At 41.4% G+C, this 24,404-nt stretch overlaps 1 long non-coding RNA gene across 1 annotated transcript; it reads left to right on the top strand.

The window, feature by feature from the left end:
• The first annotated feature begins 472 nt into the window (after positions 1-472).
• On the top strand, positions 473-24,404 carry LOC102919843 (uncharacterized). Its single transcript, XR_013052980.1, has 3 exons — positions 473-646; positions 17,539-18,157; positions 22,344-24,404. It is a non-coding gene; the product is annotated as an uncharacterized LOC102919843 (long non-coding RNA).

The following is a 24,404-nucleotide window of genomic DNA, read 5'->3' as shown; positions in this document are numbered from 1 at the left end:
ACAGTCACAAAGAAGCCCTCTGATCTCTTCCTTGGGTAATGGACAGATGCTGACAGCTCATAAAAAAGATCAACTGAAATGGTTTCTTGTCCAAGTTTCCTCCACTTAGGTGTTCCTCTCTTTCCTGTCCAAGGCTGCTGACTCTATGTACAGTGAATGCTGATGGGACACTTTCAGCTGGAAGGTGACACCTCATAGGAACAATAGACACAGCTTCATTAATGAATGTTATAAGAAGCTCTGCCAATAACCTGGAGTAGACCTCATGGGAAGGGGGACTTCCATGCCAGGATTGCCTCCTCTCCCTAGCACACACCTCAGCATCCATGGCTACTGTTGGTCTCCTGGCATCCTCTCCAACCAATTCCAACTTTTAGCTTGGAATCCAACCTTCCCAATGGCTGCTGCCCCATTTATGACATCATTCTCCTTCCAGCCCCACAATCACCTGGTAGGTTCTTGGGATTTCCATGGTGATGCTTGTAAACAATTTGGATCATCACAGGTCACCTGTGCCCAGTGACCAGTAAGTGCTGTCTGATACCGGACACACTTGTCACTCAGGTCAGCTGATCAGACAAGGACAAACAATTCTCTTGCTCCATTGTACTGTGGATTGCTCATACTCTCCCTCCGACCATAGCAGGTAAGGAAAGAAACTTTAAAACATTTCTTTTGATCACTTCTCCCTTATTTTTACTATGCTCTTAAATCTTTGTTTAATGGGGATTCTATTGATGTTGATATCTCCAGTTGTTATATTTAGATTATTTATATATTTATAAATATTATTTGTATTAGAAAATGTGGAAATAAAAGAAGACAAATGGAAGAGATGACACTGGAGGTCAACAACAGTAGTTTGAAACAATGTTTCAGATAACAGATTTTAAATAGAAAGATACAAGACACCATATCCCAAGCCATTTTAAGCAACCACACTTTTGAAATCAGTCTAGGTAAAGGTTCCCTGTCAAATATAGGAAACCATATCCTCTTTGGATCCCTGCTGTTAAAATCTTCCACAGCATTCACTACATCTTATGAGCACTGGTTGTGTTGGATCTTATCAGCTGAGTCTGAGTCCTCCATAGTGAGTGACAAGTGGACAAGAAGTGACACACCAATGTGTAGGGGAATTCTCACAAAAATTTCCAGCTAAAACAGTAACAATGAATTAACAGTTACTGAGGAAGTGCTCATTTAAGAATCAGTTTAATCGATTATTAAATTAAGAAACAATCTTATTCGGAGATGAACCCCATACTACATTAGCAATCCCAAGATGTCACACAGAACACAGGAAAGCCTCAACTTGATATGCTAGGTTTTGTTGACTCCCCAAGGGAGGCTTTAACCTCTTTGAAGTGTGGATGGGGGTGGGTTGGGGACGTAAGGAGCAGGAAGAAGGTATGGAGGGGAACTGTGCTTGGTATGTAAAATGAAATTAAAATAAAAAGAAAGCTCAGAGTAGAGACAAGCTTGGTGGACATGGCAAGTACCTATGATCCAGCACTCTGGATGCAGAGGCAGGCCGACCTGTGTGATTTCAAGGCCAGACTGATCTAGATAGAATCTGTATTTTCCTTGAGTAGAGATATGAAGAGTAAGATGTTCACAGTACAGGAAAAAGGCACAGGCATGAGAAGCTGTCTAAGGTTCTCCTACTTTAAACACTTCTGTTCTGGGACACAGGTGTAAGGCAGTGCCACAGCAGGAATCAGAACAAGACAAAGCAGAGTAAAGAAGGCTGTTGTCTAGTCAGAACAAGGGTTAAAGTGGATCAACTAGGAAGTCCATGCCCACACAGGAAGAACAGGCAGCTCATCCAATGAGAGCCATCCTATCCCATACCAAGAACCATTCTGAACCATATTGTTTGGAGTATGTGAGGGAACATAAGCTTTAGACTCTCCCAGACACTACAAATTGTAGCTAAGACAGCTTGTGAGTGTTACAGCTCTGAAGGTGAAAGTACCCTGACTTGTCCAGAAATCAGGCTTTACCTGGAGCTGCAATAGGACAGTTCTGGAGGGGGGATCTCCCGGAGGACAGCTTTGGAGGCTGGAGCCACAGTAGGACAGTTCAGGTCTGGAGGGAAAGATACCCTGAATTGTCAGGAAGCTAGACTATACCTAGAGCTACCAGAGGACAGCTCTGGAGGGAGAGGTATCCTGACTTGTCAGTAAGTCAGGAGATATCTGAAGATTGGGGTGGGATGGGACATGGTCTCCCTGCAGGATGTAGCAATACTGCTCCCATCTGAGAGAGAGCCTTTACACCTGAACCTCACTCTGCCTTCACTTAAGAGCTCTGCTTCTTCTCTCTGGCCCAAGATGTTGCTGCTTCTGCTTCACTCTGCTAAAGGGGAAACCTTGCAGAAATGTAGCAATCTCCTCTGCCTCCAGTGAAAAGTTGTTACTTTTTTCTGCTCAGTGTTGCTCAACCAAGCTAAGGGAATGTCTCCACAAGGATTTTTATTTTGGCTCAGTCCCCCTAGGGAATGTCTTGGCAAGGTTCTTCTGTTCTGTGCAGGCTAATGAAGATCTTTACGCAAGACTCTTTTAAGAAAGAGATTTATTTTGGAATAAGGTTTTCCAGGAGAATGGCTGTCTCTGCCAGGGTGGGAAAGAACAACCCACAACTAAACAGGCAGAGGAGCTTTTTAGGGGAAGAATTTCTCCCAAGAGATTTTCTGTTCAAAGACTGATTTGTTTTCCTGCTCACAGATTGGTTGGTTTCATTGGTCAGGAACAGAGTTGGCTTTAATTTCAGGGCCAGGGCATATTTCTTTCACTGGCAGAGCTGGCTCTGGTTTCAGGGCCAAACTGTGTTTTGTTCATTACTTTTTTTTTTTTCATTTTTCTTTATTATGAAATTTTCTACTCACTCTACATACCACCCACAGATTCCCCCCTCCTTTCTCCGTCCACCCTCCACCCCTGCCTCCCAAGCTACCCCACATCCCCCAAATCAAGGTCTCCCAAGGGGAGTCAGCAGAGCCCAGCACACTGAGTCTAGGTAGATCCAAGCCCCTCCCCACTGCACCAAGGTTGTGCAAGGCATCACACCAGTCACCGGGCTCCCAAAAGCCTGCCCATGTACCAGGGACAGATCCCGATCCCCCTGCCTGGGTGCCCCCCAAAGAGTTTGAGCCAAAGAACCATCTTCCATATCCAGAGGGCCTAGTCCAGTCCCACAGGGGGCTCCACAGCCACTAGTCCACAGTTCATGGGACTCCACTAGTGTGGCCTGGTCATTTCTGCACACCTTCCCATCATGATCTTGATGTCCTCCTCCTGCAGAATCCCTCCTCTCTCTCTCATTGATTCGATTCCCGGAGCTCAACCTGGTGCCTGGCTGTGGATCTCTGCATCTGCCTCCATCAGTCACTAGACAAAGGCTCTCTGATGACGGTTAGGTTATTCACTAGACTGGTCACTAGAGTAGACCAGGCCAGGCACCCTCTAGACCACTGCCAGCATTCCAAGGTGGGGTCTTCCTTGTGGATTCCTAAAAGCACCCTACCTCTTCCTATTCCCATGATGTCCTCATCTGTCATGGTATCTCTCTCCCTGCCCTCCCACTCTGTTCCTGTTCCAGCTCGACCCTCCCATTTCCCTATGTTTTCATGCTGCACTCCTCTCCTCTGCCACCCTCCCCCCACTCCCAGCCTGCTCATGTAGATCTCATCCACTTGTTCGCTGGGCCATCCATGTGTCCCTCCTAGTGTCTTTCCCCGTTAGCTAGCCTCTCTGGAGCTGTGGGTTGGAGTCTGGCCGTCCCTTCCCTCACATCTACGAGTGAGTACATACTATATTTGTTCTTCTGAGTCTGGGTTACCTCACTCAGGATATTTTCTAGTTCTGTCCATTTGCTTGCAAATTTCATGATGTCATTGTTTTTTACTGAGTGCTGAGTAGTGCTCCATTGTGTATATGTGCCATATTTTCTTTATCCATTCTTCAGTTGAGGGGCATCTAGGTTGTTTCCATGTTCTTGCTATTGCAAATAATGCTGATATGAACATAGTTGAGCATGTGTCCTTGTGGTAAGATTGAGCATTCCTTGGGTATATGCCCAAGAGTGGTATAGCTGAGTCCTGAGGAAGACTTCTTCTCAATTTTCTGAGAAACCACCATACTGATTTCCAGAGTGGATATACTAGTTTGCATTCCCAGGAACAGTGGAGGAGTGTTCCCCTTGCTCCACATCCTCTCCAACACCATCTGTCTTCAGTGTTTTTGATCTTAGCCATTCTGACAGGTGTGAGATGGTATCTCAGAGTTGTTTTGATTTGCACTTCCCTGATTACTAAGGATGTTGAGCTATTCCTTAAATGCCTTTCAGCCATTTGAGATTCTTCTGTTGAGAATTCTCTGTTAAGCTCTGTGGCCCATTTTTTAAATTGGATTGTTCAGTATTTTGATGTCTAGTTTTTTGAGTTCTTTATATATTTTGGAGATCACCCCTTTGTCAGATGTGGGTTTGGTGAAGATCTTTTCCCATTCTGTAGGCTGTCGTTTTGTCTTATTGACCACGTCCTTTGTTCTAAAAAAGCTTCTCAGTTTGAGGAGGTCCCATTTATTTATTGTTGCTCTCAGAGTCTGTGCTACTGGTGTTATATTTAGGAAGTGATCTCCTGTGCCGATGCATTCAAGACTACTTCCTACTTTCTGTTTTATCAAGTTCAGTGTAACCAGATTTATGTTGAGGCCTTTGATCCACTTGGACTTGAGTTTTGTGCATGGCAACTCATATGGATATATTTGCAATCTTCTGCATGTTGACATCCAGTTATGCCAGCACCATTTGTTGAAGATGCTTTCTTTTTTCCATGGTACTTTTTGGCTTCTTTGTTCATATGTTCATAGGTATGTGGATTAATGTCAGGCTCTTCAATTTGATTCCATTGGTCCACATGTTGGTTTTTATGCCAGTACCAAGCTGTTTTTGTTACTGTAGTAGCTCTATAGTAGAGCTTGAGTTCAGGGATTTTGATGCCTCCAGAGGTTGCTTTATTGTTCAGGATTCATTTAGCTATCCTAGGTTTTTTTTTGTTTTTCCACATAAAGTTAAGTATTTTTCTTTCCAAGTCTATGAAGAATTGTGTTGGGATTTTGACAGGGATTGCATTGAATCTGTAGATTGCTTTTGGTAAGATTGCCAGTTTTACAGTTAATCCTGCCTATCCATGAGCATGGGAGATCTTTCCATTTTCTGACATCTTCAATTTCTTTCTTCAGAGACTTAAAGTTCTTATCATACAGGTCTTTCACTTGCTTAGTTAGAGTTACCCCAAGGTATTTTATATTATTTGTGTTATTTTAAAGGGTGATGTTTCTCTGATTTCTTTCTCAGCCCATTTATCATTTGTATATAGGACGGCTACTGATTTTTTTTGTGTTAATCTTGTATCCTGCTACATTACTGAAGGAATTCATCAGCTGTAGGAGTTCCATTGTAGAATTTTGGGGGTCACTTATGTATACTATTACACTGTCTGCAAATAGTGAATGTTTGACTTCTTTCCAATTTGTATTCCCTTGATCTCCTTTTGCTGTCTTATTTCTCTAGCTAGAACTTCAAGTACTATGTTGAATAATTATGGAGAGAGTGGACAGCCTTTTCTTGTTCCTGATTTTAGTGGAATCGCTTTGGTTTTCTCTCTATTCAATTTGATGTTGGCTGTCATCTTCCTGTAAATTGCCTTTATTATGTTTAGGCATGTTCCTTGTATTCCTAATCTCTCTAGAATCTTTACTATGAAGGGGTGTTTAATTTTGTCAAAGGCTTTTTCAGCATCTAATGAGAAGATCATGTGTTTTTTTCTTTCAGTTTGTTTATATGGTGTATTACATTGACAGATTTTCATATATTGAAGTGTCCTTTCATCCCTGATATGAAGCCTACTTGGCTGGTAGATAATTTTTTTTTATGTCTTCCTGGATTCGGTTAGCCAGTATTTTATTGAGTGTTTTTGCATCAGTGTTCATGAGGGAGATTGTTCTATAATTCTCTTTCTTTGTTGCCTCTTTGTGTGGTTTGGGTATGAGGGTAACTGTAGCCTCATAAAAAGAGTTTGGTAATGTTCCTTCTGTTTCTATTGTGTGGAACAATTTGCAGAGTATTGGTATTAACTCTACTTAGATAATTTGGTAGAATTCTGAGCTAAATCATCTGCTCCTGGGTTTTTTTTTTGTTTTTTTGTTTTTTTTGGTTGGGAGACCTTTAATGACTATTTCTATTTCCTTAGGGGTTATTGGTTTATTTAAATAGTTTGTCTGGTCTTGATTAACTTTGGTATGTGGTACCTATCCAGAAAATCATCCATTTCTTTTAGAGTTTCCAATTTTGTGGAGTACAGGATTTGAAGCATGACCTGAAGATTCTCTGGATTTCTTTGTTGTCTGTTGTTATATCTCTCTTTTCATTTCAGATGCTCTCTCTCTGCTTTTGTGTTAATTTGAATAAGGGCTTATCTATCTTGTTGATTTTCTCAAAGAACCAACTCTTTGTTTCATTGATTCTTTGTATTGTTCTCTTTGTTTCTATTTTATTGATTTCTGCCCTCAATTTGATTATTTCCTGGCATCTGTTTCTCCTGGGTGAGTTTGCTTCTTTTTGTTCTAGAGCTTTTAGATGTACTGTTAAGTCACTAGTGTAAGATTTCTCCAACTTCTTTATATGTTCATTTAGTGCTATGAATTATCCTCTTAGCACTGCTTTCATAGTGTCCCATTAGTTTGGGTATATTGTACATTCACTTTTGTTCAAATTCTAGGAAATCTTTAATTTCTTTATTTCTTCCTTGACCCATTGGTGATTCAACTGGGCATTATTCAGTTTCCATGAGATTGTGGGCTTTCTGTAATTTTTGTTGTTGTTGAAATCTAACTTTAGGCCATGGTGGTCCAATAAGATACAGGAGGTTATTTCAATGTTTTTGTATCTGTTGACATTTGCCTTGTGACCAAGCATGTGTTTGATTTTAGAGAAGGTTCCATGGGGGTGCTGAGAAGAAAGTATATTCTTTGTGTTATGGTGGAATATTCTATAGCTATCTATTAAGTCCATTTGAGTCATAACGTCTGTTAGTTCCCTTATTTCTTTGTTAAGTTTCTGTCTGGCAGACCTGTCCATTGGTGAGAGTGGGGTCTTGAAGTCTCCCACTATTAGTGTATTGGTTTGATGTGTGATTTAAGCTTTAGTAGCTTTAGTAATGTTTCTTTTACATATGTAGGTGCCCTTTTATTTGGGGCATAAATATTCAGAATTGAGACTTCATCTTGTCAGATTTTTCCTGTGATAAATATGTAATGTCCTTCCCAATATCTTTCAATTGATTTTAGCTTGAAGTCTATTTTATTAGATATTAGCTACACCAGCTTGCTTCTTAAATCCATTTGATTGGAAAGTCTTTTCCCAGCCTTTTATTCTGAGGTAATGTTTGTCTTTGAAGTTGAGGTGTGTTTCTGGTATGCAGCAAATGGATGGATCTTGTTTTCATATCCATTCTGTTAGCTTGTGTCTTTTTAATAGGTGAATTGAGACCACTGATATTAATGGATATTAATGACAAGTTATTGCTAATTCCTGTTATTTTTTGGAGGTAGTGTTGTATGTTTCCCTTCTTTGGTATTTGTTGGTGTGGGACTATCTATTGCCTGTGTTTTCATGGGTGTTCCTAAATTCCTTAGGTTGGATTTTTCCTTCCAGTGCTTTCTATATGGCTGGATTTGTGGAAAGATATTGTTTAAGTCTGGTTTTTATCATGAAATACTTTGTTTACTCTGTTGATGTTGATTGAGAGTTTTGCTGGGTATTATAGTCTGGGTTGGCATCCCTGGTCTCTTAGTTTCTGCATAATGTGTGTCCAGGACCTTCTGGCTTTTAGGGTCTCCATTGAGAAGTCAGGTGTTATTCTTAAAGGTCTGCTTTTATATGTTACTTGGCCTTTTTCCTTTGAATCTCTTAATATTTTTCTTTATTCTATATGTTTAGTGGTTTCATTATTATGTGGTGAGGGGACTTTTTTTGGATCCAGTCTATTTGGTGTTCTGTAACCTTCTTGTATCTTTACAGGCATTTCCTTCTTTAAGTTGGGAAAGTTTTCTTCTATGATTTTGTTGAATATATTTTCTGTGTCTTTGAGTTGGTGTTCTTCTCTTTCTTCTGTCCTTATTATTCTTAGGTTTGGTCTTTTCATGGTGTCTGAAATTTCCTTGACATTTTGGGTGATGACTTTGTTGGCTTTAGTGTTTTCTTTGACTGATTATTCTATTTCCTCTATCTTATCTTCAGCACCAGAAATCTGCTCTTCCATCTCTTGCATTCTGTTGGTTATACTTACATCTGTAGTTCCTATTCATTTATTCATACTTTCTACTTCCACCATTCTCTCACTTTGTGTCTTCTCTATTGTCTCGATTTCAGTTTCACATCTTTAACTGCTTCCCTCACTTGTTTAATTGCTTTCTCTTGGCTGTCAAGGGATTTCCTGATTTCTTCCCATTTTTTTTGTTTGAATTTTCCTCGAATTCTTCAAGGAAATTTTTCATTTCCTCTTTAAAGATCTCTGTCATCTTCTTAAGGTCATTTTTAAAGTCAATTCCTTCTCTTTCTTCTGTTTTCAGATGTTCAGGTCTTGCTAATGTATGTTCTGATGGTGCCATATTGGTTTTTATGTTGTTGACTATATTTTTGTACTGGTATCTACCTATTTCTTTCTCCATTTGGTGATAGTGGTGTCTGTGTCTGAGGAAGCCTCTCTTGGTCCAGTGGGAGGGCATGGTCTACTCGGTGCTGATGGACTCCTTATCTCAGAGAACAGCTCTTAGTCCAATTGGTGCTTGTGGGCTCTGTGTCAGGGAGTAGCTCTTAGCCCAATCTGGCACTGGCAAGTTCTGTCTCAGGAAACACTTGCAGTCTTGGAGGGTGGGTGGGATTTGAGGGAGATGAGGCTTGTGGGTTACAGGGTCTGGTGGGGGATGGTGGTAGTCTGACCTGTCTGCAGGAGGTCTGCCTGGCAAGTGGCCTGCAACTGGGACTGCAATGGGTGATGCTGTGGGGGAACAGAGTTATGACCCTGGCCCCAAAGCCTAGGGGCTGGGGTGTTCAGGTATGAGGATAAAGACTCACTTCTTAGTCCAATCCAGTGCTGACAGGCTCTGTATCAGGGAACAGTTGCAGTCTCAGAGGATGGGTGGGATTTCTCAATTTTTTCATTTCATAATTTACTTTAATTTTACATATCAGCTACGGATTCCCTTGTTCTCCCTCCTCTGCCCCCCTTCTGCCTTACCCCCAGCCCACTCCCCATTTCTATCTCCTCCAGGGCAAAGACTCCCCTGAGGATTAAGTTCAACCTGGTAGATTCAGTATAGTCAGGTCCAGTCCCCTCCTCCCAGGCTGAGCCAAGTGTCCCTGTATAAGCCCCAGGTTCCAAACAGCCAGCTCATGCACTGAGGACAGGACCTGGTCCCACTCCCTGGATGCCTCCCAAACTGATCAAGCTAATCAACTGTCTCACTTATCCAGAGGGCCTGATCCACTTGGGGCCCCTCAGCCTTTGGTTCATAGTTCATGTGTTTCCTTTCATTTGGCTATTTGTCCCTGTGCTTTTTCCAACCTTGGTCTCAACAATTCTTGCTCATACAAACCCTCCTCTTTCTCGCCAGTTTGACTCCTGGAGCTCTACCTGGGGCCTGGACGTGGATCTCTGCATCTGGTTCCCTCAGTCATTGGATGAGGTTTCTAGCATGACAATTAGGGTGTTTGGCCATCCTATCACCAGAGTAGCTCAGTTCGGGCTGTCTCTCGACCATTGCTAGTAGACTATTGTGGAGGTATCTTTGTGGGATTTCTGTGGACCTCTCTAGCACTTTGCTTCTTCCTATTCTCATGTGGTCTTCATTTATCATGGTCTCTTATTCCTTGTTCTCCTTCTCTGTTCTCGATCCAGCTGGAATCTCCCACTCCCCTAAGCTCTCTTTCCATCGACCCTTGCCCTTCATTTTTCCTACTCATGTCCAAGTTGTTCATGTAGATCTCATCCATTTCTCTGTCATTGGGTGATCCCTGTGTCTTTCTTGGGGTCCTGTTTTCTAGGTAGCCTCCCTGGAGTTGTGAGTAGCAGTCTAGTCATCTTTGTTTTACATCCAGTATCCTCCTATGAGTGAGTACATACCATGTTTGTCTTTCAGAGTCTGGATTACCTCACTCAGGATGATTTTTTTCTCGTTCCATCAACTTGCCTGCAAACCTCATGATGTCATTGGTTTTTCTCTGCTGAGTAGTACTCCATTGTGTATATGTACCACAATTTATTTATCCATTCTTCAGTTGAAGGGCATCTAGGTTGTTTCCAGGTTCTGGCTATTACAAACAATGATGATATGAACATAGGTGAGCAAGTGCCCTTGTGGTATGATTGAGCATTCCTTGGTTATATGCCCGAGTGGTACAGCTGGATCTTGTGGGAGATTGATTCCCAATTTTCTAAGAAAGCATCATATTGAATTCCAAAATGGTTATACAAGCTTGCATTCCCACCAGCTGTGGAGGAGAGCTCCAGCTCCACATCCTCTCCAGCATAAGCTGTCTTCAGTGATTTTGATCTTAGCCATTCTGACAGGTGTAAGGTGTTATCTCATAGTCGTTTTGACTTGCATTTCCCTGATGATTAGGGATGTTGAGCAATTCCTTAAATGTCTTTCAGCCATTTGAGATTCCTCTGTTGAGAATTCTCTGTTTAATTCTATAGCCCATTTCTTAATTGGATGGTTGGGCATTTTGTTGTCTAATTTCTTGAGTTCTTTATGTATTCTGGATGTCAGTCCTCTGTCAGATGTGGGGTTGGTGAAGACCTTTCCCTATTCTGTAGGCTGTCGCTTTGCCTTGTTGACCATATCCTTTGCTCTACAAAAGCTTCTCAGTTTCAAGAGGTCCCATTGATTGATTGTTTCTCTCAGTGTCTGTGCTACTGGTCTTACATTTAGGAAGTGATCTCCTATGCCAATGCTTTCAAGACTACTTCCTATTTTCTCTTCTATTAGGTTCAGAGTAGCTAGATTTATGTTGAGGTCTTTGATCCACTTGGACTTAAGTTTTGTGCAAGGTGACAGATATGGATCTATTTGCAGCCTTCTATACGTTGATATCCAGTTATGCCAGCAACATTTGTTGAAGATGCTTTCTTTTTTTCCATTGTACAGTTTTGATTTCTTTGTCAAAAATTATATGTTCATAGGTGTGTGGATTAATGTCAGGGTCTTCAGTTTGATTCCATTGGTCCACATGTCGGTTTTTATGCCAGTACCAAGCTATTTTTATTACTGTAGCTCTATAGTAAAGCTTGAGGTCAGGGATCATGATGCCTCCAGAGGTTGTTTTATTGTATAGGATTCTTTTGGCTATCCTGGGTTTTTTGTTTTTCCATATGAAGTTGAGGATTATTCTTTCCAGGTCTGTGAAGAATTGTGTTGGGATTTTGATGGGGATTGGATTGAATCTGTAGATTGATTTGGTAAGATTGCCAGTTTTACTATGTTAATCCTGCCTATCCATGAGCATGGGAGATCTTTTCATTTTCTGACATCTTCAATTTCTTTTTTCAGGGACTTAAAGTTCTTGTCATAGAGGTCCTTCACTTGGTTGGTTAGTGTTACCCCATGGTTTTATATAATTTGTGGCTATCATAAAGGGTGATGTATCTCTGATTTCCTTCTCAGCCTGTTTGTCAATTGTATATAGGAGGGCTGCTGATTTTTTTGAGTTGATCTTGTATCCTGCTATGTTGCTGAAGGTGTTTATAACCTGCATCAGTTCCTTGGTTAAATCTTTGGGGTCACTCAAGTATACTATCATGTCATCTGCAAATAGGGAAAGCTTGACTTCTTTCTTTCCAATTTGTATTCCCTTAATCTCCTTATGTTGTCTTATTGCTCTGGCTAGAACTTCAAGTACTATATTGAATAAGTATGGGGAGAGTGGACAGCCTTGCCTAGTTCCTGATTTTAGTGGAATTGCTTTGAGTTTCTCTCCATTTAATTTGATGATGGCTGCTGGCTTGCTGTATATTGTCTTTATTATGTTTACGTATGTGCCCTGTATGCCTGATCGCTCCAAGAACTTTATCATGAAGGGGTGTTGGATTTTGTCAAATGCCCTTTGTGCATCTAGTGAGATGTTCATGTGGTTTTTTTTTCTTTGAGTTTGTTTATATGGTGTATTACATTGACAGACTTTTGTATGTTGGACCACCCTTGCATCCCTGGGATGAAGCCTACTTGATCATGGTGGATAATTGTTTTGATGTGTTCTTGGAGTGTGTTTGCCAGTATTTTATTGAGTATTTTTGCATCAATGTTCATGAGGGAGATTGTTATGTAGTTCTCTTTCTTTGTTGTATCCTTGTTTCATTTAGGAATCAAGGTAATTGCAGCTTCATGGAAGGAATTTGGTAATGTTCCTTCTGTTTCTACGGTGTGGAACGATTTAAAGAGTACTGGTATTAACTCTTCTTTGAAGATCTGGTAGAATTTGGCACTGAAACCATCTGGTCCTGGGCTTTTTTTGGTGGGGAGACTTTTAATGACTGTTTCTATTTCCTTAGGGGTTATTGGACTATTTAAATAGTTTATCTGGTCTTGATTTAATTTAGGTATGTGGTACCTATCCAGAAAATTATCCATTTCTTTTAGATTTTCCAGTTTTGTGGAGTAGAGGATTTTGAAGTATGACCTGATGATTCTCTGGATTTCCTCAATGTCTGTTGTTATGTCCCCCTTTTCATTTCTGATTTTGTTAATTTGGATGCTCTCTCTCTCTGTTTTTTGGTTAGTTTGGATAAGGGCTTGTCTATCTTGTTGATTTTCACAAAAAAACCAACTCTTTGTTTCATTAATTTTTTTGTATTGTTCTCTTTGTTTCTATTTTATTGATTTCAGCTCTCAATTTGATAATTTCCTGGTGTCTGTTCTTCCTGGGAGACTTTGCTTCTTTTTGTTCTAGAGCTTTCAGGTGTGTTGTTAAGTCACTAATCTGAGATTTCTCCAACTTCTTTATGTGGGCATTTAGTGCTATGAATTTCCCTCTTAACACTGCATAACACTATGAAAGCATAGTGTCCCATAAGTATGGGTATGTGGTGTGTTCATTTTCGTTGATCTGTATAAAGTTTCTAATTAATTTCTTTATTTCTTCCTTAACCCATTGTGATTCAGTTGAGCATTATTCAGTTTCCATGAGATTGTAGGTTTTCTGTAGTTTTTGTTGTTGTTGAAATGTAACTTTAAACCATGGTGGTCTGATGGAATGCAGGAGGTTATTCCAGTTGTTTTGTTTCTGTTGAGATTTGCTTTGTGGCCAAGTATGTGGTCAATTTTAGAGAAGGTTCCATGGGGTGCTGAGAAGAAGGCATATGCTTTTTGTTAGGATGGAATGTTCTGTAGATATGGATTAAGTCCATTTGAGTCATAACATCAGTTAAGTCCTTTATTTCTCTGTTAAGATTCAATTTGGGAGATCTGTCCAGTGGTGAAAGTGGGGTGTTGAAGTCTCCCACTATTAATGTGTGGGGTTTTATATGTGGTTTAAGCTTTAGTAATGTTTCTTTTACATATGTGGGTAGCCTTGCATTTGGGGCATAAATGTTCAGAATTGAAACTTCATCTTGGTGGATCTTTCCTGTGATGAGTATATAATGCCCTTCTTGATCTCTTTTGATTGATTTTAGTTTAAAATCTAGTTTGCTGGGAATTAGGATGACTACACCCGCTTGTTTCTCAAGACCATTTGATTGGAAAGTCTTTTCCCAGCCTTTTATTCTTAGTTAGTGTCTATCTTTGAATTTGAGGAGTGTTTCTCGTATGCAGCAGAAAGATGGGTCCTGCTTTTATATCCATTCTGTAAGCCTGTGTCTTTTCATAGGTGGATTAAGTCCATTTATATTAAGGGGTATTAATGACCAGTGATTGTTCATTCGTGTTATTTTTTGGTGGTAGTGTGTGTGTACTTCTTTTCTTTGGGGGTTACTGCTGTGGCATTATCTATTGCTTGTGTTTTTGAGGGTGTATCTGACTTCCTTAGGTTGGAATTTTCCTTCTAGTGATTTCTAAGTAGGACTGGGTTTGTGGGTAAGTATTGTTTAAATCTGCCTTGACTTGGAATGTCTTGTTTACTATGTCTATGATGATTGAAAATTTTGCTGGGTATATTAGTCTAGGCTGGCATCCATGGTCTCTTAGTGTCTGATTTACATCTGTCCAGGTCCTTCTGGCTTTCAAAGTCTCCATTGAGAAATCGGGTGTTATTCTGATGGGTTGCCTTTATAAGTCACTTGGCCTTTTTCCTTTGCTGCTCTTAATATTCTTTCTTTATTCTGTACATTTAGTTGTTTAATTATTATGTGGCGAGGGGACTTTTTTGGGGGGTCTAGTCTGTTTGGTGTTCTATAGGCTTCTTGTACCTTCATAGGCATTTCCTTCTTTAAGTTGGGAAAGTTTTCTTCTATGATCTTGTTGAATATATTTTCTGTGCCTTTGAGTTGGTGGTCTTCTTCTTCTTCTCTATCCCTATCATTCATAGGTTTGGTCTTATCATGGTGTCCCAGATTTCTTGGACATTTTGGGTCATGACTTTGTTGGCTTTAGTGTTTTCTTTGACTGATGAATCTATTTCTTCTACGGTATCTTCAACGCCAGAGATCCTCTCTTCCATCTCATGCATTCTGTTTGTTATACTTGCATCTGAAGTTCCTGTTTGTTTACTCAGATTTTCTATTTCCAGCATTCCCTCTGTTTGTGTCTTCTTCATTTTTTTCTACTTCCCTTTTCATGTCTTGGACTGTTTCCTTTATCTGATTCATTGCTTTTTCATGATTTTCTTTCAGGGCTTTATTGTTTTCTTTTGCTTAATTGGTCCTTTCCTCTAGTTTTCTATAGCGTTTTCCCCATTTTTTTGTTTGACTTTTCTTCAATTTCATTTGTGATTCCTTCTATATAAGCCTCTACCCTCTTCATTATGTTATTCATAAGGCTGGTTTTTTCTGCTTCTTCCATTTTTTGATGTTCAGGACTAGCTGTTGGAGGAGGGCTAGGTTCTGGTGATGGTGTATTGCTCTTCATTTTGTTGAATGTACTTCTGCCTTGATGTCTGTCCATCTCCTTGTGGATTCGTTCTTGGTCTTATTAGCGCACTTGGTCCAGACAGAGCTGACAATTCTCTTGTCTAGATGGGAGCTTCAGGGCAGGATGGGAGGTGTTGTCCAGATGGCGGGTCTGCCGGGGTCTTGGAGAAGGGGAGCCTTCCCAGTGGGGTTGGAGGGGATCCTGCATGATGGCCAGAACATGGGGCCAAGTTGGGCAGGTCTTCCCTGGAATGGCTGGTGCCCAGGGATGGTATCTAGGCTGAGCCCAGGCACTCACCTCTTGTCCAGTTGGGAGGTCTCATGAATTCTTTTTAGCATTTTGGATCTAATTTTATGGCCAGGGTATATTCTTTCATTGGATCTGAATCGAGGGACAAAGTGTGTTACTTTTGCTCTGGTGTCAGGGTCAGGGTATACTTCTTAGGTTCCGTGTTGAGGGTTAAAGTGTCTCTTCCACTGGTATAGGTCCCAGGGTCAGGGTGTGTTTCTATCACTAGCTCTGATTTCTGGGTCAGAATGGGTTTCTTTGATTGGCCCCATTTCCTTACAAGGCACCCCACAGGAAACTAGAAACCTGCCATCTCATCATTTTTTCCCACTGTCCTCTTGCTTTCTACAGAAAATTTCCAAAGTGTACCTTTTTTGGGACAGAAAGTGCTCTGCAGCCCTCTGTGCCTGTGCTGAGGGATGCCATGCCCTTAGCAGGAAGTGTGTGCAACTTCTCCAGAGTCTCTACCCCAGCTGTGAGTTCAGAATGGCTTCGGCCATCAGACTCCAGCACTTGTTTCCAGCAGCTCATGGACAGTGCATACCCCTACCTACCAGTTGGGTATGACTGCGTTGACTGACCAATGTCTACCTTGGCACTCTCCTATCCAGGTGTTCTCCAGTAGGATCCCATGGAAAGCACTGACAAAAGGGAAGCTGTGTGGTGATATTGTATTTGTGCTGAAATGTGATATTTTATTTGTATGTGAATAAATAAAGTTTCCCTTTAGATCAGAGGTCATAGACAGCTATAAACAGAAGTCAGACAGTGGTAGCACGTGCCCTTAATCTGATCACAAGCAGACAGAGTCTCTGTGTGTTCAAGGACACAGCCAAGCATGGTGGCACATGCCTTTAATCTCACTACCAACCATAGAGACCTGGAGGTCTGTATAGAGAGGCAGTGATGAGGAAATGAGGTGGCGGTGTTAAGAGCCAATGAAAAAGCAAAACAGCAAGGCAATTAAGGTACAGGTTACACAGGAAAAGGATCTCTTGGAAAGCTACAGTGACATGGTGAGCTAAGGTTAGTTGGTGGCTATCACTCTGATCTTTATGGCTTTTCCCCCTGTATTTGGCTCTGTGTTTCTCATTTAATAAGAGTGTTTAGAAATTTGTCTACATTTGGCACCCAAAGTGGGGACATGTTGAGTCTCATTATCAAGATGATATGTGGATAGGCAAAGCAACTACAAAAGTTTTGAGGAATGTCATATGTTTTGGGAGTGGAAAAGAAGGTCATTTGAAAAGGGAATGTAAACAGGGCATTCCTAGAAAGATGGTTTATTCAAGGAACAATGGCAACAGAATATCCTTCCCTTCTGGATTATGCAGAAGGTGTGGAGCAATGAATGCAGATCAAGAAGGGACAGATAAGGTAATCCTTTGCCTCTGTCCTCAGGAAACTCCCAGAGGGGCCTCATGCAGGCCCCCACAGAAAATTCACTTCAGACCTTTCCTGCCATCATAGAAGAAACCCCTCCTCAGAGCAATTAAATAACCAAATGCCTATTGGAATAAACCAGGTTTCTCGGGGTGATAGAACAGCAGAGGCAGAGAGAATAGAAAATTCAGGAGAAACCACAAAGCAATTTTTTTGGCAAAATTTTATAAATGAACAAAGAACAAAATTAAAAATACAAATAAGTGACATTTTTGGATGGTGTAGTAGACACAGGTGCAGATGTGACAATAATTGCACCAGAATTTTGGCATCCAAATTGGCCACTTCAGGAGGTAAATGTTCAGCTGTTACTGATTGGAACATTATCTCAAGTGAAACAAAGCACATGATTGCTTGAATGTATATGTCCAGAAGGACAGAGAGGAAAATTAAAACCATATGTGGCTAATATGGCTATGAAATTTTGTGGCCATGATCTATTACAACAACGAAATACTCAGATTAACATTCCTCTGAAAACAGGACAGGGAATGTTCACCAGGAACAACTGAGTAATTACTAAGTGTCTGTAAACTGAGGTGGTGCCACTGTTACTCAAGCACAGCTCATAGGAATGCATGACCCACTACTGAAGGAACCTGAGGGCTGATGTGTACTGTAAGGAGGGTATCATCTCACTTACCAGGCACTGACTCCTTCCTTGACTCTTTTTCAGTGGTGGAAATGGAGACAGCCTGCAGATTGACACCTTCAGGCCTGACACTGTCTGCTGCAGAGTCCTGACCGCTGCAATGTCTGCACCCAGGCTACCCAGATGAAGATACCACCTGTTGATGGGGACAGGTCATTAACTGCCCTCATTCACAGTTCTTCAGAATTCCTTCCTTGCCTCCAGCTCCAAGGCTGGAATAAACAGAGAATAACAATGTGGAAGAGATGACTGCTGAGCAATCAAAGCTGCTGAATGCCTATGAAGGCAGTAGAGAAAACCAAGGCTCATCACTCCTCCCTTTAGCATACCCCGACATGCAGCAGCCCTTGAACTACACTGATACTAGGAGACTAAGGCAGAACTGAGCTTCTGATAATGCCATTTTGGGAAGCAATAGCCTTCGTCTAGAAGAGACTGGGTCTTTGCAGAGTGTCATAGTCTCAAGCATTGACTTGGAAGACATGACTACAGTATGTCAGATATTCAACTTCCCCAAATTTTAAACTCCCTCACTGACCTAGACCACTGGGAAAATACCACAGCAATCCATTCCAAGGACTCCGCAGTCATCAAGAGGTATCGGGTTCAGGAACGCTCCAGCATCATAGGTCTCCCTGAACAGGTGAGCAAGAAAGACCAGAAATTATCTCATCTTCTTCATGAAGCTCTTCAGGCCCAAATCCAGCACCAGGACCTGGTGGAGGGTAGAGAGCCTGGGGCAAATGCTGGGGCTAGTGAAGGGGTTATTGACAACATGAACAACAATCATTTGGAGGGCAAAGCTCAGGAAGCTGCACCTAGCCAGCCCAGGGTAGCTAGGGTACAGGGGCAAGACAGGACTAATAGGACCAGAGAAATCAATTTCAGCAAAATACAGCAGCGGAAGCCATCAAGTCACAGAGTCAAGACACAAGAGAAGCACACCATCCCCATACCAAGAGGAAGAAAATATACATGATCTCAGTCACGGCAGCTTTAAAAAGCCTCAAATAACCTCAGAAAGCAGATGCTCCATGCAGGTCCTTTCACACACTGGAAAAGAAGAGTGAAAAAAAATTGGCAACTTATTCACCCAAGCTCTGCTAAATTTCAAGTGCAACAAACATCCCAGGACAGACCTAGGAACCACATCATTACAGGATGTGCCATGTGATGGCCTGAGGCCCGTTAAAAAGCTGGGCAATGCTCAGAGACCAGAGAGCTGTGTTTGCAAGTAGCTGTCTCCCTACCCCTATGAGCTGCCCCCACCTAGGAAAGTCAAGTTAGTACCTCTGCCTTTGTCAGCCCTGGACAAGCCTCAAGCCAGACCTGTTTCTAGAAAGCCTCTCTCCCTGGCTTCACACAGGCCCACTACAGTTTACTTTGTGAGGCCTCATTCCTACTCGGCTCAACCTACCATACTCAAGCCATCTAAACCAGCTCCTACCATCACATCTTTGATGGCCTCTGACAAGCCAGTTCTGCCTATTGCTACCAGTGCCACACGAGATAACATAACCAACCCCATCCAGCCTTGCCCTGGGCCTCAGCCAGCTGTTCGTAGTCCAGTATCCTACAGGGCATCATCTCACCCTTCACTACAGAGGAAGCTTGCCACTGCTGACAAGAACAAGGCCCCATCACCTCCCAAACCTCAAATCCAACATCTACTGCAAGACTTCAGCCGCCAACCAATTCCATGGAGGAATGTCCACATTCCAGGGCCAGTCATCTCACAGCCCATCACAGAAGAGCAGAGGCCAGAGAGGGAGGCCATGAAGAGGCAGGCTCAACAGGAGAGAGAGAATGCTGCCAAGTACACCTCTCTGGGAAAATGGCAGCTTTTCCTTCAGAGGGAGAAGGATATGGAAATTTCTACTATTTTGGCTATGTCATGTAAGGGCTGGCCTAGATTTTGGAACACAGTACTATTTAACATAGATAAAGGGAGATGTAGATACACATATACATGTATACATTGGATTTAAAGATCTGGGTCAATGTGTAGATATGTAGGTACATATGGAGTTAAGGAGATTAATTGGTAGATGCAAGGATTTATATATATATATATATATATATATATATATATATATATATATATATATATATATATATATATGTCAGACATAGTTTCTATTCTTGTAAATATTTGAAGACACTAAAAGTGACTGGAGAAACTAAAGTCAGTTATATCATCCATGGGTAAGTATATATAGCATGTTTTGATGGTTTCTTCATACCTTTACTACTATTCATGTTGCCAAAGTAGAAATATGTGTTACTTAAATATATCATATACTATAAATCACTGGTAGTGTTATTTAAGGTAGAAGTAATTATTCTCTTTGACTTTTATTTTCAAATAAAATAAAAGTCTTTGAACTTGGTATGTTTTCTATAGTGTATACTGTTATAGTAAACACACTCCTGTTCTTACCACACTTCCTCCCATTTTAAACCACTCACCCCAGTCCTTTAATCATTACTGGTCTGGGACAGAGCTCCTCATGAAATTTCATGAAATGAAGTACAGGATTCCATGAATACACCATCAAGCACCTACTTAAAGAGAAAATATACAAGGTTGACCATCTTCCTGAGAAGAGTTTCATTTCATAACTATGTTTATCTCAAGTTGTTTCCATCTTTGAAATCATCCATTTAACATTTTAATTTATTTTGTGCACGTGTGTGTATGTGGCTGTGTGTGTGTGTGTGTGTGTGTGTGTGTGTGTGTGTGTGTGTCTGTGTGTCTGTGTGTCTGTGTGTCGTCCACCTGAATTCATGTGGAACACATGTGTGGAGTGCCCACAGAGGCTGGAAAAAAGCATCATCTCTAGGGTATGGAATTAAGAGAGTTAGAAAGCCACCAGGAGGTGCTCTGAAGCAAGCCTGGGGATTCTGCAATCACTCCAGTGTTCTTATCCACTTAGCCATCTCATGAGCCTCAGTTGAATCCACATACTGCAAACAACATAACTTCATTTTCCCTATGGCTGAAAACACTTTACTTTCTTCAGACATCCCATTTTCTTCACCCATGGCTATGTTGTTGGACACTATGCTTGTTCTCCAAACAGTGCTGCAGTCAACATTGATGGGAAAGTACCTCTCTAATAGATTAAGTTCTTTGGAAAGGCATATATGAACCATGTGCTGGGCCAGGTTTTGGATGATGAAGGACCTGCCACACTGACATCCAACCAGGCAGGAAAACTTCCCATCCCCTCCAGCACTGTATAGCATTCCTTTCTGTGAACTCTCTCAGTGATTTCTGTCATTCCTTTTCTAGTTGGCCTTGGATGGCATCTAGGAGGTGCACTATGCATGTCCTTGATTCCTCCTCAATCTGAACCTTTGTATGTCCTCACTCTCCTTTTTATGAAATTGGGGAGGACTGTCTTTTTCTTTGGCCCTTACTACCTGTGTTGTCTTCTTTCTTATGATTTATGTATTTTATCTAATTCTAAATAATCTAGATATTAATCTTCCTACTGAGGTTGCAATAGCAAAGATGTTCTCCTGTTCTCTAGGACCCCCTCTTGAATAACTGTTTCTTTTTTTCTGACAACAAATGCTTCACTTACCTAAGAGACTATTTGTCACCTACAGCCAGGATTTCTTGAGTGGCTGGTTTGTTGTTTCATTCTAGCCTGTCTGTGAACATTCAACTCTTTACCACACTCTGTGCTCTCATACTATCAGGGTTACTCACACTATGGCCTCTGAGGCATTTGGCATTTCATTTTACAGGGTGACACATAGGAAATATAACACATTTATTTATTAATTTGCTTTTAATTTCTTGAACCAGATTCTCTTTCCATAACCCTGAATGTTAATGAACTGACTATGTTGTAGCATGAATCTTAAAGAGTCTTATTAATAAAATCAAAACTGAAGCCAGGTATTGGGATGAATGCTGGAAGATCAAAGAGACAGAACAAGCCACAGCTTCCTCACCTCACAAATTCCTCAGCTGATCCTGTTTCCTTAGACTGAATTCCTCTGAGCTTTTATCCAAATGAATCTTGGCTGAACTGCTTCTCAAAAGCCTGAATGCTTAACCAGCCTAGTTCCTGGTTTTCACGCCTTATATACCTTTCTGCTTTCTGCCCTCACTTTTTGGGATTAAAGGCTCACTTTCTGGGATTAAAGGCATGTGTCACCATGCTTGGCTGTTTCCAATGAGGTCTTGAACTCACTTGAACTCACAGAAATCCAGAGGGATTTCTGCCTCTGGAATGCTAGGAATAAAGGCGTGAGTGCCACCAATTTCTAGCCTATGTATCTAGTGGTTGTTCTGTTCTCTGACCCCAGATAAGTTTATTAGGGTGCACAATATTTTAGGAACACAATACCACCACACTATGTTGATAAGGCTAGCCTTGAACTCACTAACATCAGACTGCCTCTACCTCTGCCACTACCTCTACCTCTGCCTATGACTCTTCCTCTAATATAGCCCTGGACCTGACCCTGGTCATAGAACTGTCTCAAGAGTGTTGAGACTAAAGGAATGCTCCAACAAACTAAATGGAATCAAGTTTCTTTCTGTCTATGTAGATATCCAGGTTTCCCAGAATGATTGAAAGAAGACATGTGTAAGTCCAGGTGAATTTTTGGTACTCACCCAAAATCCTCAGATTTGTGAATGTGCTTACAACTGGAACTCCACTCAGGCTGATGTTTCTGAATATCTGCAGCTGTGGCTGAGATCCTAAGAATGTCATCCAGCTGTTGTAGGGGACTAAGTGTAGAGGTGCACTGAAAGGAGGGGGCATCCCACTTACCAGGTACTGACTTCTTCCTTGACTCTTTTTCAGTGGTGGAAATGGAGACAGTCCCCATCCACAACCTTCAGAAATCCTGGTATTGCCACAAGCTCCATGCCTGGGACAGAGAATGACAAACTGCATGAAATGGCAGCAAATCTGTCAGTGCCTTTGGATGCCTATGATTGCAAGAAAGAAAACCAAGACCCATCTTTCCTCCCTTTAGCACACCCCAACATGAAACATCCCTTGTACTTCACTAACCCTGGGAGCCTAGGACAGGAGCTTGCTTCTGACAATGCCACATTGGGAAACAGCAGTCTTGGTCAGGATGAGCCTGGGGCATGCACAGTGTGTTGGCCTCCAACATGAACTTTGCAGACATGACTACACTGGTGGCAGAAGTTCACCTTCCCAACTGCTCAACTCCCTCTCTGAACTAAACCAATTCCAGGTTCTCACAGCCACCCAATGCAAAGACTCCATCATCATCAGGAGCGATCAAGCCCAGTAAAGATAAGGTGTCACCAGCACACCCTTAAGCCAGGTGAGGATGGAAGAAAAAGGCTCTAATTCTCTTCACATAGCTTCTATGGTCAGAATCCAATATCAGGACATGGTAGAGGAAGAGAGGCTGGGGTCATTGCTGTGGCCAGAGAAGGGGATATTAATAACATGGCCTAGCAAATGGAGGGCAAAGCTCAGAAAGCCACACTCTGCAGGCCCAGCAGACCTAGGAATCATAGAATACAAAATCAAGAGAAGTAGAGAAATAAATTCCAAGAAAGCTGAAGGAGCTAAAGCCATCAAGTCACTGTCCTCAACACCAAGAGGAAGCAGGAATTACTGGAGCTCAGCCATGACAGATTTAACAAGCTTCAAACCCACCTCAGCAAGCACATGCTGGAGTCTGTGAAGGTCTGTCACTCATTGTGAAAGAAGGGTGAGAAGAAACCTGGCATTTCCTGAACCTTCAACTCTTTGTGCTACTCTGTGCTCTAACAGTATCAGAGTTTGTTACACTTTGGCCTCTGGGATATTGGGCAGCAATTATCTTTGTCCAGGGTAAATTATAGTAAACAGAATTATTTACTAACTCACATTTAGTTTCTTGAGAAAAGAACCCTCTCCATAGCCCAGCCTACCCTGGACATTGCTAAATCGAACAATCAAACATTGAACTCAGAAAGAGCTGCCTGCCTTCCCCTCTCCCTTTGTCTCCATGTCAATTTCAGCCTCTCCTACTGTGTCCACCTCTGCCTCTTCCTCAGCCCCTGCCTCAAGAGGGCTGAGACTAAAGGAATGCAGCAAGAAGCCATGTGGAATCCAGGTCCTTTCTGTGAAGTTTTAGTGAAGACTTGATGAAGAGGCCATGTGTACTCCAGGGTGCACTTTTTGGTACATACCTAAAACCAAAGAGACTAAACCACATGTATTTCCAAATGGAACTTAACTCAGATTCATTTTTTTATAGCAATCTACCTTGTTTCATTTGTAGGCTGTACTTGCTACAATAACTGTGAATCACTAACCTCATATGAGATGTGTTAATACTATTTTGGATATTTAGTGCTTTTATGTTAAAGTTATGATTGCTTTCCTAATTCTATGAAGTGGGGCATCTGATTTTTATAGAGAAATTGTATTCATCGTGTAAATAGAGTTTCATGGTATATCTTTCTTCACAATATCTAGCCCACAACTAATGTGTAGGCCCAAAAGTGTACTTTCTAAAAAGGGCTATGTTCAGACTCACCCATTTAGAAATGTTAACAAACCAAGCATGGAATGATCCTACTACCTGTATGCAATGATCCTCACAGGGACAAATTTGAGTACAGCAGGATGATGGAAATCAGTGGCTTAGGGAGGCCTCTGGTTTTATCACTCTCTGTGTGTAGTTTTAATTACAGATTTGCACACTGCCATGAGATTACTGTGCTTCACTTTACACCTTTGTAATAGTGGAAACACATTTGAATGGATATCTTCTAACCCTGATATTATTATTTTAATCTTTATGTATTCAAACTAAGGGTCTTGTAAAATAATCTTTATTAAAGAAGCTCAGGAAGGATTTTTTCATATTAAAGCAATTCACTCAATGCTGTA

This window comes from Peromyscus maniculatus, chromosome 1, assembly GCF_049852395.1.
Source record: "Peromyscus maniculatus bairdii isolate BWxNUB_F1_BW_parent chromosome 1, HU_Pman_BW_mat_3.1, whole genome shotgun sequence".
Classification (NCBI taxonomy): domain Eukaryota; kingdom Metazoa; phylum Chordata; class Mammalia; order Rodentia; family Cricetidae; genus Peromyscus; species Peromyscus maniculatus.
This window is presented reverse-complemented; position numbering and strand designations above follow the sequence as displayed.